The 19,524-nt window shown below is 38.9% G+C and overlaps 1 protein-coding gene across 5 annotated transcripts in view; it reads right to left on the bottom strand.

The window, feature by feature from the left end:
- The window catches only part of pknox2 (pbx/knotted 1 homeobox 2), a 71,277-nt gene extending 52,242 nt beyond the window's left edge, over positions 1-19,035 (bottom strand). For 2 of the 5 annotated variants that reach the window (XM_060896351.1, XM_060896355.1), the window contains exons 1-2: positions 18,961-19,035; positions 3,573-3,653 (exon numbers count right to left, since the gene is read on the bottom strand). The gene's annotated coding sequence lies outside the window, so the exon portion shown is untranslated. Of the gene's footprint in view, positions 1-3,572; positions 3,654-3,911; positions 3,936-15,934; positions 16,025-18,614; positions 18,638-18,960 lie in introns of those variants that run through there. The other 3 variants (XM_060896353.1, XM_060896352.1, XM_060896354.1) reach the window with 3 other exon arrangements.
- Positions 19,036-19,524: the final 489 nt, after the last annotated feature.

Here is a 19,524-nt window from a genome sequence, read left to right as displayed (position 1 = left end):
CTTAGCTGCCAACATCCATCATCCATTTGGCACTTTATACAGTACCTTCCATGTGTTTATATTTATTTATTATTCTGTATTTGCTGAACATTTGTTCCTTATATAATTCGAACATAAATTCTTGTTGTGCCTCAAAGATCATTTGCTCTTTTTGATCTGAGCCTCTCAGTTTATTTTGACTTGCACTCTTCCTATGTATTTGTTTTCTTCCTACTGTAATTCTGTAATCATTTGACTAGACAAAGATACTGTAGGTTTCCCTTTTAATTTCTAACATCCTCTCAAGGTTTCGTTGAGTTTTCTGATCCTCAGGGGTTTTGAGATTTATTTTTTGTTTTTTAGTTTTTAGGTTTTTGTTTCCCCAGTAAACTATGATTGGGCAATTAAAGAGCATTGAATTAAACCAGACCCACTGTTTGCAATTCACCATTAATGGGCCAGACTTATCTGACTTAAATTGCCCCATAAAAAATGTTGCCATTGTTTTATATTTGTTCGCTCTTTACTTGGCCCCAAAATACTATTATATATTTTTTATATTTAGTTTATTTTTTTAAGTTTGACTACTTGTACATATGTATATAACATTAAGGACTTTTTCAAAAGTTTTTCTATTTCAAAAGATGTCCACCCTGGATAAAATGTAGTCATCCTAACATCAGTAAATTAAACATCAGTAAATCAGTTAGACTTTTGTTTTATAACAAACAACTCAGCAACAAACCATCCTCATGAATGACTTCATATCAATGGTGTAATATCAATAACACAACTTCTCTAGGTGTGTGTGTGTGTGTGTGTGTGTGTGTGTGTGTGTGTGTGTGTGTGTGTGTGTGCGTGCATTATTGCCCATGTGTTTGCTAACAACGGGGGCTGCACATTTGTTTCCCTTTTCAGCCTGTAAAAAAGCAGCGGTGGCTGTGGAAGCAGTAGAGGCAGCCTATCAAGCTCTCCCTACCTCTTCTCCTCCATCTGTTCTGTTTTTCCTCCACCGCTCCTTTCTGATGAGCCGGGTCTTCAGTCCCCCCAATAAAATCCCATTAGCTCTTAATGAAGTCGAGCTCGCTGCCTCGTGCCTTCACCTCATTTAGCACGATTGTCTGGCGGCCATTAGCGCCGAGGCAATTACAGCCGAACGGCGAGAGTAATTGGAAATGCCGACAGGGACCCCGGGAAAATGGGAATAAATAATACAAAAAAAATATTAAAACTAATAAGCTTCCATCGAGATGGGAGGAAGGGGGGTGGGGACACTGAAGCTAAATCAACATAATTTTAATCGGTCCTGGTGAGGTAGAGACATAAAGGTGAGGACCTGGTGGAGATGATAATGATGATGATGATGGTGATGATGATGAGGGTGAGGTTGGAATGGAAGACTAAATGTAACAAGAGAGCAAGGCAGAGCAAACCTATACACATATTCTAAAAATATGCACTAGAATACAGTTCATACAGTATACATTGATTTTACCTTAACAGAGCTGATTAGTATTGAAATGGATACAAAGCACAGCCTGGGAATTGACCAGATGTCTTCTGTTTGAAAGAAACACTGGCAAAACTCTATGCATAGGAAGCCCTTTAAAAGCAAAGGGTTGAATAGCAAGTCCCAAGTGGTATTCAGAGAGTTGTGTATAGTCTAATGGTGCCAGATGCCAGGGCATCTCAGTGGACACCTCACTCCTCCCAATGAGGGGCAACAGGTGGCAGAAACCTGATCAGAAAGGGCAGAATCAGAGGGCACCTTTCACAAGAGAGTGGGCAGGATGCCCAACAGTCAGGCATAGGGCATTGCCAAGGTGTGTGTGAGTGTGTGTATTTGGGAGAGCAGGATTAGTAGGGGATATCCGTGTGTGTGTGTGAGAGAGAGCGAGAGAGAGAGAGAGAGAGAGAGAGAGTGAGAGAGAGTGAGAGAGAGAGAGAGAGAGAGAGAGAGAGAGAGTGGGCACTAGTTACAATAGTTGGCACCAGTTACCCTAAATCCGAAAGGAAAACAGAAGGTGGAGTCACACAAAAAGAGAGTCTCAAGGGTCATCCATAATAGTAGCCCATTGCCTGCCATCAACAATACTTTTTAAAGGCCTTTATTCGGCAAGCGATTTATAAAGGTGCAGACCCACCAGTATCACTTCTCCTCACAAGACAGCACACACTCATACAGCATATATACACACTCACACAGCACATATACACACTCACACAGCACATATACTCATACACCTATATAACTGACAATATCTTCAGCAATCAGTGATCGCTATCTCAGTTCAGCCTGGATCTGCAAAAACATTCACAATTTTCCAAATCAAAGGGCTACTTATCACACAAAACTATCACGGGTCTGGGAGGAAAACTGATTCCGAAATGCAATGTATATCTCCACATTCACCCTGCAAACATATGGATGGCTGCAAGCTTGGTGTCTTTCATCCATATTTAGCATCATACTGTAATATTACAAAGACAAGTGAAACTTGGGAGTCATAAAAAAAACTAAAAAGTGTTACAGAATAAAATCAGTGGTGACAAATCCAACAGTTTAATGCCTCTGCATGTTATTAAAGCGAGTGACATGGAAACCAGCTCTCTGTTTCTTTCTCCCCATGCCTTCATGATGAAAATGTTTATTTGTCTAAAAAGATCTACAAACAATCACTTCTCCCGACAGGAGCAAGAGATTTCCAGCCAGGGGAGATTTAATTAGCAAAATCTCGTTAGGTTTAACAAAATTAAGCGTAAAACAATCCTCAGCAGGGCGCAGGGCTCGGGGAGAGAGAGAAATCGGGGAGACTGGGGAGAGGTGGAGGGAGGGGTGGCACTGAGAGAGCGATTAGAGCCGAGAGGATATTGAGACAGTCGCTTCGCTGCTGTTGAGGGGGAAATGGCTCCGAACACCCAGCTGCTTTCACACTCAATTAAAGAGCCTTGCCTGTCTTTTACCCCCTCTAAAAAGCAGAGAGTTAACCTTGCTGCATTCTGCCATCACACACACACACACACACACACACATCCCTCCAACCTCCAACAGCCTCCATCCTTGCCCTCTTTCATCCACAGCACACGCAATTGCATCCTGAGCCGTCGAACCATTAAAGAAACCAAATTGTGTTTCTGAACGAATTTGCATTCTATAAGAACGCTGCGTACGAAAGTGCCATTAAAGTGAGGAAATAAACGCTTAAGCAACCCAGCTGGAGTGATTGGAAAAGAACAGCAAGCACTCAAACTGAAATTTGCTGATCATCTATCAAGGCCCAATTGCCACTAAAACAGCAAGGAATAGCACAGCAATTCTCAAAAAGAGGTATTATGATAGAATCAGAAATATATATTTTAAATGTGATCCGATGCCTTTACGTCATCATCAAGTGTATGGGAATAATTTGGCCAGATGCCTAGCATTAAAATCAAATGCTGCAAAGATTACTGTCTAAAAAATGTTACAATTTCAATATGTATTAAATACACTCACTTAGCAGCAATTATCTTTATGTATTAACTGTCTTTTATGGAACAAATTTGGGAGGTATAAATAGGCGACGAGAGAAAAATGTTCAAAGCAAACTTACAGTTATTTTGTCCTCAGCATTAAAGCATTGAAATGTTCCGGTGAGTTTCGCCTGATACACACGAATCCAATATCTGATAGTCTGAAAAAGAAAAAAAGAAAAAAAGCGAATCACCTTGACTGATTTTTCTACACATTTTTAATTACGTTAAACAATCTTGCTTTCAGTGTGGGAGACATAACGTGCAACCTTCATCTGTAAAGCTGAAGTCTTTTTGTGAGTAAAGTATGCGTATAAAGTGTGTGTAACGGTTCAACAGGGACTTTGTGAGAGTGTGTATGAGGCAAAAGGGAGCACAAAGATGGAGATGGTGTTGGAATAGATGTAATTCATATATACCTCCCAAACCCCCACGCTTGTTTCATGGAGGCTAGAAAGTTTGTAGAGAAACCTCCTTGGGTTTCCTCCCAACTACAAAGAAAACATTTTAGCGCTGCAGACTCCCTGAGACACAGAGCCTCCAAATAGCCAGCATGGCCTACCAGCCCCTTGCCCACCTCTATTTCCCCCCTGAGATGTTGCTCGACTTCCTGTTGACGTCAAAGTGAATTAAGGTGAGGAGTGTGCAGCAACTCCCCCCGGGGGCAGGAGGGGCAATAACTAAGCTCAGAGGAAGCATTAGCATTCCTGCTGAAGCAGACATACACATCTGCCCACACAGGCAGCCATAGTGCCGGGCCCCTCCACAAACAACCCTTTACATCCTCACACACACACACACACACACGCGCGCGCGTTTAAGCAGATATGCATATGCAAACACACGCCGAGTGCCACACTGGAATGGTTGTTATCCGCACATATGTTCAAGCACGCAGACACATATGCATATGGAAATACTCCGAACGGCCACGGTACCATCCTTCACTCCCTAAAACATTGTCCTTTATTCTCCACTACTCATTGCAACTCTATTTTCTGGCTACTCTATCACACCGAAACCCAGTTATGAAGTCTAACTCATAGAGAGAAAAGATTAGTGGGTCCGCCTTATTCTTTAACATAGAAAGCTCCAGTATTTTTTTAAACATTGTTTCATTCCCAGTCTAATATTCACTTCTCCCATATTCCCAGTACAGCCATGGAGCATGGAGTACAGCATTTTTCTCCTATGTTCACTGCAGCTCAGGACTGCACAAACTCACTCCACTCCCTTTCAGATCTTTCTATGCTGATGTCCTATCTACAGAAATGAAACATTGATGTTTTACTAGTGTTTCCAATCAAAGAAAAGAATATAAGGAATAATAGGATAATGATTCCTTTCAGTGCCAACTCGTTCTATCACAGAACCTGTTATTGGTTGTTACACAATGCCTGAGATACCAAATCCAAAAAAATCTCTGGTTCAGCCATAAAAAAAGGCATGGGCTAGTGAACATGGTTATTTCCCACAATGCCTTGCCAACAATAGCCCTCGAGCTGTTCAAAGGCTGTGACAACAACAGCTGTTGCCAAGGTTTTCAGCTTCCTGTTACCATGACAATGGCAAAAATGATTCATAACACGCTAACATCTCTCTTCTAATAAAGTCGCTTGCATTGTTATAGCATAATTACAAATACAAGATATAAATGCACCTTGTATTTCTCCAGGGGAAGATTGGAATGCCTGATTTATTTTTGCCGGACCGCCGAGCAGGCTGTCTGGAAGAGGCGTTTTTGCTTGACTGATTTCCATTGTTGAAACAAGCATACACATAAGCACTTCACTACCATCGTCCAAAAAACTCACTTTCTACACTAAAATTATTCACACCTCCTTGTAGATCTTACTCAGAAACACTGCGCAACAACTATGAATCCACATGATAAAAAAAAGATTTCCAGCAGAAGTGATTTGTCATACAACAGGTGAGAATTTCAATTTCAAATGACATATTGAATAACCAGTCTGCAACCTGTAGTCCTGCTAAACCAGACATAGCTATTTTAGCTATGTTACACCAAGCAAATGTCGAGTGCATTGAGAACTAAAAAACAAGTGCCTGAAAATTTGTTACGCATTGCTTAAATAGGGGTGAAAAACATTTGCTGGCCAAATAAATGTATTCCATTCAGAGTCATGGGAAGATGGAAAGAACAACAAAATAGCCTATGGGAGCATATGTCAAAGTTTTCCTAGTACAATCTGAGAGATTTAGTTTGATTTAATACAAATGAAATCATTAAAACAAATCCAAGAATGCTAAATATGTTTTTATCCATAATTATATTGGACAATTTTATATATGATACTGTGAATACTGTGGAATCATAAAACCCTGATGGTTTTTAACAAAATGCAACCTTCATTAAGCCTGAATTTGTATAGGTTTTTAAAAAGTTTCATTGTACGAGTTTAAAAATACAAGTGCTTTTCAAATATACTCTACTTTTTTCATTTTGTTAATTAATAAATGATTACAACTGCGGGAATAAAATGCTCTATAATGTTTGAATCTTCCTCTGCTCCCAACACCTGAATCTTTCTAAAGCTGTCCTCGAGAGTAAAAGCAAAAGCAATTAAAATTACTTTTGAATTCATTTATTGACCAATGTTAAATAATATATTAAGAGATTTTGAGGCAATCTTTAATTAGTAAGTAATGTATGACTTGCTTATTAATAGTTAACTACTGAACCATATATCAAAGCATTACGGAAAACATTAAAATCCCCACAATCCCCAAAGTCCCACTAGCTGGGAAATGAAGTATGAAAAAGATTAAAACTCTCAAGATGTAAACTCTAGCAAATATACAAAGAAAGTAATCAAATACTTATATTGATGCTTAGATATTAGCCGGTAAGAATACGTATCAAACTCTCTTCGTGCACAGTTTTAAAAACTCTTGTGATCATAGAAGTTAAGCGAGGCACAAGCCAGACAATTTAAGGAAAGGAAGGCAGAATTCCTGGGATTTAGAGAGGGATTTGGAGCACAATAGCAGGTATTCCCTCTAGTGTAACGGGATCTGACTTGGCGTCATGAAGGGTTTAAACTTCACATTAAACTAGGGGGGCAGCTGACACATGCAGCTGCATTAGACACAACACGAGGCACACGAACCAAAACACACACACAGTGTGCCTGTAGCAGTACAAGCAAACAGCAGTTTATCAGTACACTCTCTATGGACAAGGCATTATTCTGTTATTCTATATAGCTCTGTAAATCCTGGATGGCTTGTTCCTGTGTCCTCTACCTTAGAGAACTCAAATCCAAACAGGAAAAGTACTTTACAGCTAAAAATATCTCAAAGCAAAACAGTGAAAAACAGGCTGTGAAGCCTAGCTGCTGTCTGAGAAGCCTTACTGTAACAGCAAAACCTTTGTACACCAATCTTCACCAGTCTTTTCTTTACAATTTTTTACAGATGTATATTTTAAGTCTATATTTAAATGTAAAATAAAAATTATAAATACAATGCTGAAATAGCTGTTATATTGAACCTTGAAAAATCAGCCAACAAGCGAAGGCTCCCATATCTGCCAAGCATCGTCAAGGCTTCCTTGAAGAATCTAAAATATAAAGCACTCCTGACTTACTTAACTCTACTACATAACTGCTTAACACAGTGTGTTATTCATATTTAATGGCTTCCTTATTAAATAATTAAAGTCAATTCATTTAAAGAAAACGTCCTATGTAGTTTCCCCTAAATAGTGATGGCTATGTCTTAGCCAGTAAAATTACTTTAGGATATAATCACCACTGTGAGCATACTATATAACTATATATAGATATTACCCCTATTTCTTATGTTACAGCATGGACTAAAAGCTTGGCCAGTACAAATAAGAGATGGGCTGTCGGGTTCCTTTGTGTCAAATCTAGTGAGACTAAAACAGGATGCAGTGAAGCCCATCTCTCTCTCTCTCTCTCTCTCTCTCTCTCTCTCTCTCTCTCTCGTGTATGTAATCCCCAGCCGAGAGCTCATATGCTTTTTTACTTCCCCAGGCAGAGGAGTGTCCTGGCCCCTGGCCCAGTCTCCTCAATCCCTGCTGCTCTCCCAGCTTCCTGTCCTGGGACTACAGGAATGAGAGCAGCCATGTGGGAGAGAAAGCGCCTCTGAGCTTTCATCAGGTTCTCCCTCATTCCAGCAGCCTCTTACAGCCCACACACACACACACACACACACACACACACACAATCTGACATACAGACACAGAAACACGGACACATACATATAATGTAAACACGTAACCCAAGGTATGCATAAACATGCGGTATGTGCAAAAGAAACTTTCACACAAAAATGACACACATGGAAAAAACACATCGACAATGTGTAAAGATTTTTGTAAAGACATTCAAATATTAAGCATTAAGATTGTAGAAGGTTTTGAAATGCTTTCTATGTACACATTTTTAAAATATAAATTGACAAAATAACTAGCCACTAGCCTTTGCCGTAGAATCATCGCTAATAAAAAAAAATGTAAAAAATATTCAGAAATTTAGCTAATTAAAAGACTTGCATATTAATGTTTGTCAGTTATTAATAAAGCTGTTATTTAACACAAGACAGTCTGGATTTCTCTCTAATATTTACTTTGCTCTCTCTTTTCTTAAGCTTAGTTTAGACAAATTGCCTGAAGTAACTAGCTGTTGTAATATAATTGTTAGGGAATAAATACTACATATTTACAATGGCTTGTTGGTTAGGTTGTTAATTTTGTTTAATTTGTACAAGAGAACTCTTGAACTCATAAGCAAAGAATTATTTTGTTGTCTGTTTGTTATAGAATAAAACATATTTTGACTTATGAAAGCAACTGTGTAGCCATCAATCCTTTCACAGTTCTTTTGTGTTCTCATGGTATATGATGCCAACTGATGGAGTCAGATTTAGATCTTTAATATGAATGCCATAATATGAATGCTTACCTTGTACAAGTCTCTGAATTTTCTCCATCTGAGCTAATTGGTGCGTGGGAGTTCACTTTCTCTCATTTATGCAAGCAATAAATGTTTTAGCTAATTTGTCCCTTTGGCCAGATGTTCCATTTTAGTGGTGCATAATAATTGCATTACTTGACCACAAGGAACATCGTCAAGTTATTATCAGTATTGTTTTTATTTGTATTCCTTTGGTGTAATTTTGAAGAAACATAGACAAACTTTATTACTTCAGATATTTAGGTACTTATCTTTCAAGTCACTGAGCTTCAAATATATTGAATGAAATCAGTAAATATGAGTGTATATACACCAATCAGCCATAGCATTTAAAACACTGATTATCTCATTGCCAAAAGTGGTCTAAGGAACGAAAAACAGTGATCCAGTGACAAGGTCATGGGGACCTAAATGTCAACTGTTGCAAATGAAGAACAAAGGCAAGCCCATCTGTTCCGATCCCATCGAGGAGCTCCTGTAGCAGAAATTGCTGGAAAAAGTTCATGCTGGCTATGAAAGAAAGGTGTCAGAGCAGACAGCTTGCAGTGTTTGGGGCTGTGTAGCCGCAGACCGGTTAGAGTGTCCATGCTGTCCACTCCTGTCCACCACCAAAAGCAACTACAATGGGCATGTGACCATTAGGTCTGGACCATGAAGCACTGGAAGAAGATGGCCTTGTCTGATGAATCACATTTTCTATTTCTTCATCTGGACAAGTGGAAGAAATGGCACCAGGATTCACAACAGGAAGAAGGAAAGTTGGCAGTGTCAGTGTGATGCTCTGGACAATGTTCTGCTGGGAAACCTTGGGTCCTGACATTCATGTGGATGTTACTTTGACCTACTTAAACATTGCTGCAGACCAAATATACCCCTTCATGGTAACCGTACATTCAGCACCATAATGCTCCCTGCTGCACTGCAGATATTGTTCAGGAATTGTCTGAGGAACATTACAAAAAGTTTAAGATGTTTATTTGGCCTCCAAATTCCCCACATCTCAATCTGATTGAGCGTCTGTGGGATGTGCTGGACAAAAGATGTGCTGCTCACATCTTAGTGCCTGATTCCACAGCACACATTCAGAGGTCTTGTTTAGTCAACACCTTGTGGAGTCAGAATTGTTTTGACCCACACAATATTAAGAAGGTTCTTTTTATGTTATGACTGACCACCAGTAAAATATGAAGCTTGCAAGTCAAAGAAAGGCCATGTTCATGAACATAGGAGTGGATTACTTGATGTATTCAGCAAAAACTTTCAAAAAATAGAGCTAAGTTCAGAATTGCCTTCAGGAGCACGCAGGCACCGGATTAAAAACAACAGTCCGGTGTACACGTCTAATGTCATCCAATATGTAATGTGCATATCCACTTCCCAGGAGTTCAGATTCCATGTGCTTTTGTGTTTGTTTTGCTTTCATTTCCCTCACTTCTTTTATGCTCATTAGGTTTATACATTCCTTACCCATTATCTTTTTTCACCTGGGCATGGTTAATGCTTGGGTATATTTTAGGTTTGTGTTTAGTTGTCTTGCATGTTAGTTTGCATTAGTCCTGTTGCTTTTAGTTAAGTCCTGCATGCACCGAATCATTTGTTACAGTGAGACAACAGTATTATAGCGGTGTCTTATATTTCTTTATGAGGTTAAAAAGCAACTGTAGGACATTATTTTATTTGACTATTTGGCTTTTTTTTATATTCTTAGGCATGACGCAAACGTGTAGTTGAGTTTTTTTGATGAATTCTTTTAAGGCTATTTGAACAAGTGCTTGTGGGATTAAAATAATATTTTACAGTGTAGGTGTGATTATCATATGTTGTCAGTCATTTTAAACAAATTAGGATGCTAAAAAACTGCTAATTTAAGAATGACCTGTTTAAATAGAAAAGTCTCAAATCTGTTATCTTTAGGTATTTCTATTTCTTAACAGTTAAGAACAAAATCACTCTAAAAAAAGCAGTAATTTTTCTCTTTTTCCTAAGGTTCATTTACTCATATTACTTGTAATACAGCATTTTTGCAGTTTTATTACAGTTTTGCAGTTTTATTAAAATAATTGACACAATTAGTTTCTTAAAAACTTTATAAAAAAATTTAAATTGCTGTGAAGATAATGCGTTTGACTGATTCTGTAAAAGGTTACTTACTGTAATATATGACGGTTTATCTTTGCCAATTTACCACTTGGTGAATTACTGTAAAATAATAGTGATTGTCAGTTTTTCCAGAAGGTTAATCACTGTAATATTTTTTACGGGTTATCTCTGTCAATTTTCCACATGGTAAATTACTGTAATTTAGAGGTTTTATACTGGCACTGCTCCTTCCAGTCTTTTGACTGTTGTCTTTTAACAGTTTACTATATCAAGCCCGATATGCTCTCACCATTTACGATTCAGCCACAGAAAATGTGTGATTCCTGTACATTACAAAAAGTTAAGCAATAAAAAACAGTGATATTCTGAAATTCACATAAACAAAGACACATACCCAGTGTGCGCTTACATACCCAGAAACAGCAAATGACACCGAACCACACAGTGAGACGCACAGAAATGCATACTTACAGTGTCAACAGATAAACACAGAGAAGGCCAAAGAGACACACATAGAAGTGCACACAAACTGGAGAAACAACCAAATACACACTAAAACCTTTTGTATAGATCAAGCTGAACAATCCAGTAATAGCCAAAAATCTATGCATAGAGCTACATTCACTGTCCAGTTTAATTTGTGCAATTATCCAATCAGCCAATCCTGCAGCAGTCGCACAATGCATACAAATGTGCAGATGCAGGTTAAAAAGTATCCAGCGAGTGCCAGTTCTGTGGGCGGAAATGCCTTGTTTATGAGAAAGGTCAGAGGGGAATGGCCAGATTGGAGCTGACAGGAAGGCTACAGTAACTTTTTACAAGTGTAATGACCATTAACTGAAGCTACTGACTAGATGTATCTGAATCATTTTATGCATCATGCTGCTAGCTTGCATGATTTCTTGATTGGATAATTGCCTGAAAGTGCAGGGGTTCCTAATAAAGTGGACAGGGAGTGTATGTGGATGCAAAAACCCTAAATGCATTTAAAGAAAAGGACACAGATATACAGAGTCACATTCACACACATACACACACACACACACACACACACACTAAACAATTTTGACATTTTATCTACGAAATTTTATTTCTAGATGAGAAAACAGGCATTACAGATAGATCAGGATCAGGTTGTTTATGTTCACTTAAACAGCAGTATAAAGTACGGCAACTCTATTCTGTTTCAGAGGAACATTGAGGAATTCCCCTGCAGTATCTCAATTCAGTTTGACCTTTCACCCTGTTTTTCCAGCCTTGTTTCAAAGAGGAAACAAAAAGGTTAACTCTTGCCTCCTTTGCTCAGCCCAGCTGTGTTTTTGGCTGCGAAAACTGAAAGGCGAGAGGCGAGAAGTGAGATGTGATTGACTGTATTAAATGTCCAGGGCTGTTTATAAATACCCCTGAAGAGTTGTGCTATCCCTGGTTCAGAAACCCCACAGTACCACTCCACTCCTCAGGAGGCAGGTGCATGCCTTTTACAGCATTCCTGCCACCTTCCAGCCAATTTTTCCAACCACACTGATGCGACATGTCCTGGGCCAACACCAAGACTTTGCTGGCATGACTGGCACACCGGAGGCTGGCAGAGTGGTCTCTTGTCCTCCTTTTTTTTCAGCCCCAGTGTCATGCTACCCTGGCCATGGCTGTCAGCCATGTCCACATTTACTCCAAGCTGTGAGCCTGCAGCTGTTTATTTTTCACTTTTAGCTCCCGAGTTGTCATTAGAGCCGTCTGAAGGGCAGCATTATGAAGTTATACTTGAGATCATGGGAATGTTTTTCAGTATGGCGTGAGCTTTGAATGCATGGTGATCAGTTGGTTCTCACATTGAATCTTGCCAGGAACGTTCCATTGGTTATTCATGATCTGTCTGATAAATGCATTGATTTTAATATTCTTGATTTTGGAGGTTAATGAGAATCAAAAACAACAGATTGCTTGAAAAAAAACGATCACAGTACGGCCACCTTATTTATGGTATGGGGGAATCAATGCACTTGCTTTAAAGAACACATTCAAATTTGATTTACAAGATGGTTGCTTGTGTCGATAAATATCATTCTCTTATTCTGCATCTGATAGCATAATAACTGAGTATTTGAAAAAAAGTTGATTGTCTCTTATAAGGTTAAGACTAAAATAAATAAAACTTAAATGATGATACTGTCCATATGCAGGTGTGTGTGTGTGTGTGTGTGTGTGTGTGTGTGTGTGTGTGTGTAAACACTGTGTGTGCAGTGTTTCTTTCTGACTAGGCCAAGCGTTAAACTACACATCCCGTCTCTTTATCAGATTACACCAGTCATCGCGGTCATAGACAAGCTTCTATCCATACGGCCTGTAATTAGTTCTGATGGAAACAAATACTGTAACACCTGGACCGCTGCTAGAACATGCTTTATGATAACATGAAAGCAACATCAAAAATAGAGATAATATTTTATGAATACAAGAAGGCTTCAAAACTTTTGTAACAAAAGCCTCAGGATATGCTGCGCGCCAATCTGCAGTGCTATTGTTGAAAGGCAAGAAACACCTTGATGCCTTGAGGCGAAAACTATTCAGAAAGCCAAAAAGTCTTCGAGGACTTGAGTAAAATAACTTAAATCAGAGGCAAAATGAGATGATTTGTATTATGTTCACATAGTGAGAAGGCCCTGTGTGCTGGCAATGATCGTGTTAGTGTAAAAAAACCTCTGTTCTTAAAACTCCTAAAAATGTGACTCGAGTCATAACAAGCAGCACATTTACACTAAACTGAATATCTCACTTCTTTATGAACTGTGGTCAATACTGGGAAAGTATAAAGAAAGCCACATGTGAGAATAATGAAGTGTTGTTAGTTAGCACATCGTTCATCTTTCTTACATGCCCAGAAAGGTAACACGTGAAGAAAAAGCCTTCTGTACTTCATATGTTAAAAAATAGATAGAAATAATCTGTCTTGAGCGATTCAGTATTTGTAAAAAACTACACTGAAAATAAACCTTGAATGTTTTGTTACGGGGAATATAAATGAATGTGAAACTGTTACTTCTCAACTTTAATTATTACCAATGTATAACTTCATTCCATGTAGCTTTAAGTCATTTGGCTTGGATTCCAAGTTACCTTGCTCTGTTTAATATATATTTCATGAATTTCATCCTGCTCCAGGTTCTGCACACAGGAATGAACAACAAACCAGAATAAAGTTTCCAGAACCGCAGAAATAAGCAACAAAAGTTAAGGCCTCTGCAAGGAGTAAGGTAAACGGATTCACATCATTTACTACCTGCTTATAAACCACCAGCTTGGAGGTTATTCGTGCTAAATCTGTCAACGATTTCTACAGAGTCTGGCAAAAAGAATCCCTGGCGCGAGTTCTGAAGTGAAGAGCAGTCGGATTTTTCAGACGTTGAACTTTGTGCATGCTGTAAATCACATATTATGTTGAAGCCAGAGGAAAGCCATGAGCTTTACAGTCTCCCTGGGATGAGGCCTCGCTGATGCTTTATATCAGAGGGATAAAGTATTTGGCATATAACAGGCTAGTAAAACAGGGGAAAACACACCACTTAGCAAATAAAATGCACATCCATTTATTTGAACCGAAGGTAACAGTGCTCTTAAAGTAAGTGATTGGGAACTCATTCAAGAGTCACTTATGTTCCATATAAGAAAAAAAAATGAAACATGCCAGTACATTAACACAGGAAAGAATTCTATCTGTGCTGTTAAGTGATGCTTCCTTGGAGTAATGCTATTATGAAGAGGTTTTCAAGGCATACAGCTAGCAATCAATGCCTTTAAATGGCTCTGCAGTTAAAAAAAATAGGACGGTTGAGATGTCTGGGCTTCTTACAGAGAACAACAAAAGATTCTCAGACAGAAGATCTGCAGGGGAGGAAAGAGACAGATACAACAAAACGTGCAAGGGCCGACTAAAATCAGGTGCTCCAAATCAATGGCAGTCTGTGTCCGACCACTCAGGGTGTCGAAACGGGAAGTGTGAAAGTGAGAAAAACAAGGCTTTCTCAAAGAATGTCATTCCAGCGGGGCCTAAGAGTGATGGCACTCTTACTCAAGATGGGTTTTACAGTAATAGATGGGAATTCAGGGCAGCTCAAACAAAAGCCAGCTTCCTGAGAACTGGCTTCCTGAGAAGCAGGAGAAAAGATTCCCAAGGCATTATTAAGAAACAAAAGCAAAAAAATCCAGTAGACAAATCTATACGCCTGAGTCCATATGGCACAATACGAAAGAAATATATAAATATATATATATATATATATATATATATATATATATATATATATATATATATATATATATATATATAAAAGAACAAATCTCAGTCTGTTTGAGCAGGTTTTAAACATAACCCTTTTCACTAAGCTTTTATTATTATTATTATTATTATTATTATTATTATTATTATTATTATTATTATTGTAACATATTCAAATATATTCGAACAAAAAGCTAGAAAGCTCCTCTCAGCTGGTATTTTCAGCTTTCTGATCTGCAGATGAATTCAGATCAGATATTTTGCCGGCTCAGCAACTGCTTAAAAGTAAAATAAATTCAACATTTTTCAAACGAACCCTGTTTCTCCTAGCTAGGCATTGTTCATTTATTAGGATTAGCAGCATACCACCAGAGATAAGAACAAAGGCGCTGTGACGTTTACACTCTTGTTAACGTTTTTTAAATTCAGAATTAATAATAAGCCACTGCTAATTTAAATCTGCTTTTGAACCCTATGTGGTAATTATTTCTTACTCATAAATGAGGTTTTCTTCCATTTGCATGGGGGGGGAAAAAGTAATAATCATTGCCATCATCATCATTATAGTCATCATCATCATCATTTATGAACTAGATCGTACTCATTTGAATGTTTTTTTTCATGTACGTCTAAACAAAGTAAATAAAGACATAGCAGTTACACTATTTATTTTCAACTCTTAAACCGCATTTGTTCATTTCTTTTATCTATTAGTATTAATTAACCACATCAAGAATCTTGACAAGCTGCTGCCTTTTTACAGCTATAAATAATATCTTCACATCCTTCTGATGCATGCTCATGGTGTAATGTCCTTTCGTCCCTGTGCACACACAGGAGTCTGTGCAAACTCTCTGGCCGGTGATGTGAGCACTATAGGTGATCGTTAAATACCTGCAGCCTGTTCCGCCAGCATAAATCAGGCAAATCTGCCTGCACCTCAAGTTTCCCCAGGGAGGAACTGGACTGTTATGCCAAGCAGCCGAGAGGCTGAGCGAGGAAAGAGGAGAGTGAAGCGAGGTTGTTTGGACATGCAGCAAAAAGCAGACCCGTGCTCCTTGGAGAGCAGTTGGGATCAGCAGGGCTTAGTGAATGTGCCTCTCACCCTGCCTCCCTGCATCAGAATCATCTGGATGTGTGTTCACAGGTACATTCACGTGCAAAGCCTTACATCGACTTGCCAAAGACCTTGACTGCACACTACACTGCCTCTGAAAGACACATTGGATTGAACAGCTTTTTCGCAAATTAAGTTTGCATCCATTTCTACAGCCTGAAAGATAAATGAGATAGTTGTGATAATTGACATTCTATATGAAAAAAATGTATGTGCACAGGAAGCATTTACTTTTTCAAAGTTCAATAAAACAGGCTTGTAGTATTAAAAAACTGGGTAATCGCTGCATTTGAATGTGGTTTGAAAACAAGAAAATGACAAACGCTATGGCTAAGCTCAATTTTCCAAAATAGTTTTATTGCTGCTTGAACATATGCTGTTTCCACTCTGTTTATGAGGCAGACCAACTCACTATGTTAGTAATTAGTACAAATGTGAAAAAAGGACCTACAGGGTTGTACCTTTGCCTGCAGTTTGCTCATGACACACAGAATAGGAATATGCAAATAAAGTCAGACTACTCTGTATATGCCGTTTTGCCCAAGGGCAGCTAGTCCCATGACTCAAATCATCAATTAAGATCACAGTGGGGATCTCAGCATTTAGATTGGCACCACACTGCAACTATCTCCCCCACAAAATATCACAGCCTTCTGATGCCCTAACCACGGAAATACAACACCTAATTATGAGAGGCTTGTGTCTGAGAGGACATGGGGACATACACACACACACACAGTCACACACTCTCTCTCTCTGTGTTTCATGGTGAGAAATTCCTTATCCAGCTTTTCTGCGACAGTGAGTGTCAGAAGGCATGGACCCTTATGGCTCACATGTCAGGCGCAGAATGGCACGGGAAGACTTTCATGGTTATGTGCGCAATGCAGTCCTCATGTCAGTACCACAGAATTATGCCAGGAGCTTTATAATAATCGCTTTTAGGATACTTGCTTTGGTTACCAAGCAGAGGTACTGCATGACGAACTAACACACAGGAGCTAAAGTTTAATTCACGTTTGTGTAAAGAATGTAGAATCGTGGCAATTGTTTAACATGTGACAGACAAAAGCTTAATGTAAAAATCATTTCACAGCAAATAAAGTTTTGTACAAACCATTTACTTGACACCACTTTCTAATTTATCAGACATAACTGTATTATCTTATATTGTGTAGCATGTGTGTGTGTGCAGTGTGTGTGTGTGCGCGCGCACGCACTTCTGAATGTCCTTATGAAAAATTCCAATTATTTCAATTATTTCAAAAAGAACTTCTTAGACAATACAAGATCACTGTATTGAATACCATTTATTTATATTGTAACAATTTCACAGTAAAAAAAAACGTTCAATGTACGTGGTTTGTTCTGTCCAGCCGAAAAATGATCAGTTTTAATACCAGTTAGGTTTATATATCCTTTGAATATATATTCAAAGGATTGGAAACAATGCAGATGCTAAACTTGCAATAATAACATGCAGTTATTATAAGAGTAATAAAAAGCTTACTAAATTAATAATCCACATTATGTTTAGGCTGCCAAGTAACAACTATACACACTTTTGTATATTTATTGTGCTACTTTTTTAAACAACATTTTTTAAACGTATTATGGTCCATTTATGTACTTTAAATGATTTTTGAGGGAGATTATATATGCACATTTTCTGGAAAAAGGTAGATATTAAAAAGATATTAATGAGCGCTTGAGGGTGCCACCCTAGTGCCAAAAGTAATGTACAGTTTAGTGCTTTTTTTCCTCACTGAAAGTGTATAATGCAACAATTCAAGTTTAAAAGTCAGGTTTAAGCACAACAATTGAAAGCATTAATATAAAGCAAGGGGGAAAACACACCACACTACTAAAAAGTTAATATACCATCCTCTAGGTGCCAAATGTATTTAATCCACATAACAGCAAAGTAAGATACCGAATTTTATGAATGTAATAAAATAAAAAAAGAAAGATTTGTAGAGTTGACTGCAAATCGTTCCTTAGTGATAAATGATATGCTTCAAACGTCTAAAGTTCATGTAAACATTTTTTTTTAAATACAGTATAGTCGAAAAGTGGGATTTCTTTTCAATGTTCATCTTTTGTTTTTAATTCCTACATTTAATCTACTTCGATTTAGCTGAGATATTCTTCAGCATTAACGCACAAAAAGTAGAAGGGAAAAAAGAGCTTACTAAGCACTCGGAACTCTGTAATGCTATCAGCTCGGTCATTCCACACATTTGAACACAGTATAATCCCACGCAAGCGCCAAATGTGCGTAAAATAAAACGCAAAAAAAAGGAACGGATATGATTCTATTTAATGGAATGGCTGTGCGTTTCTCTGAATTTCACAGCGAGGAGCTTCACAGGATGCACATTCTATCAGTCTATTATTAAAATAACCTCTAATACAATTAATAGTGAAACCAACATAATCAGATCATGCAAATATCCCACATATTGTATAGTACCGGTAGATGCCACCGTGCGTAAAACCAGACGTGACTGCCTCGTGTCTCTTTCATGATCATGTACACACAATATTTTTCAGACCTAACCCAATAACCTCAAAGCCGCTCTGACACACACAAAAAAACACATTTTCCTCAAATCCTTCCACATCCTTCGTGTTGCAGAGAAAATAACAATAAAGACGCAAATCTAACAATTCCAACGAGCCTCCGACATCGCGTCTTCACCGAGTCTCTTTTCCTCTCTTCCTTCTTCCCTCTATCTCACTCATTCACACTCTTCTCCCTCCCTCCTCTCTGCTCTCTCGCGCACTCGCTCGCTCTCTCCCTCTCTCTCTCTCTCTCCCTCTCTCTCTTTCGCTTTCTGTCACTCTCACTCTCTCTCTCGCTCTCTCTCTCTCCCCTGTGCATGGCCCTGTCTGGATGAATAATGTCCTGCCTTTTGTGAGCAGGACTCAGAGAGGGGGGTAAAAGAAGAGGGAGAGAAGCCGGAGTGTTAGCTCCTGCGCCCGCCTGACACTGAAAATGAATGACAGCTTACCTGAATGCCAATCTTCATCAGACTGACACCGGGCTGACAGCACAGCCCATACTCCCCTACACAACTAGTGACGTGGGCCATGTCAAACCCCGCCCACCGCCCCATCACCCCCCCTTCTCTTTCCTCTTCTACACCTCCGTCCGCTCCTGTCTTTCTGTCTCTCAGTGGCCGCGCACAGGAAAACACGCAGCGCCGGGCGGAGCGCCTCTGCGGGGAGAAGTGCGGAGTCCGCGGGCCCCCTGTCGGTACACACCGATATCTGACACTGATGACTGATATCAAGCTCTCAGTAATAGTTTAGGTGTAAAAACTTGTTTTCATCATCTAGCAGTCAGTCCGTTCCGTACCTTTGCTTAAAAAACGTGCAAATGCTGTGAAACCCTCAGTTTTTCATTAAAGTATAAGGATTAAGTTTTAAGATTAAGGATTAAGTTTTAAAAGTCACATAAAAGTGGTTCTCAAAGTGGGGTCCCGGGAAGCATAGATATGGGTCCATATCTATGCTTGGGGACTCGGGATAGCAACATGCGCACACACACATACACTTACACACGCACGCACGCG

Source organism: Tachysurus vachellii, chromosome 20, assembly GCF_030014155.1.
Source record: "Tachysurus vachellii isolate PV-2020 chromosome 20, HZAU_Pvac_v1, whole genome shotgun sequence".
NCBI classification, from domain to species: Eukaryota; Metazoa; Chordata; class Actinopteri; order Siluriformes; family Bagridae; genus Tachysurus; species Tachysurus vachellii.
This window is presented reverse-complemented; position numbering and strand designations above follow the sequence as displayed.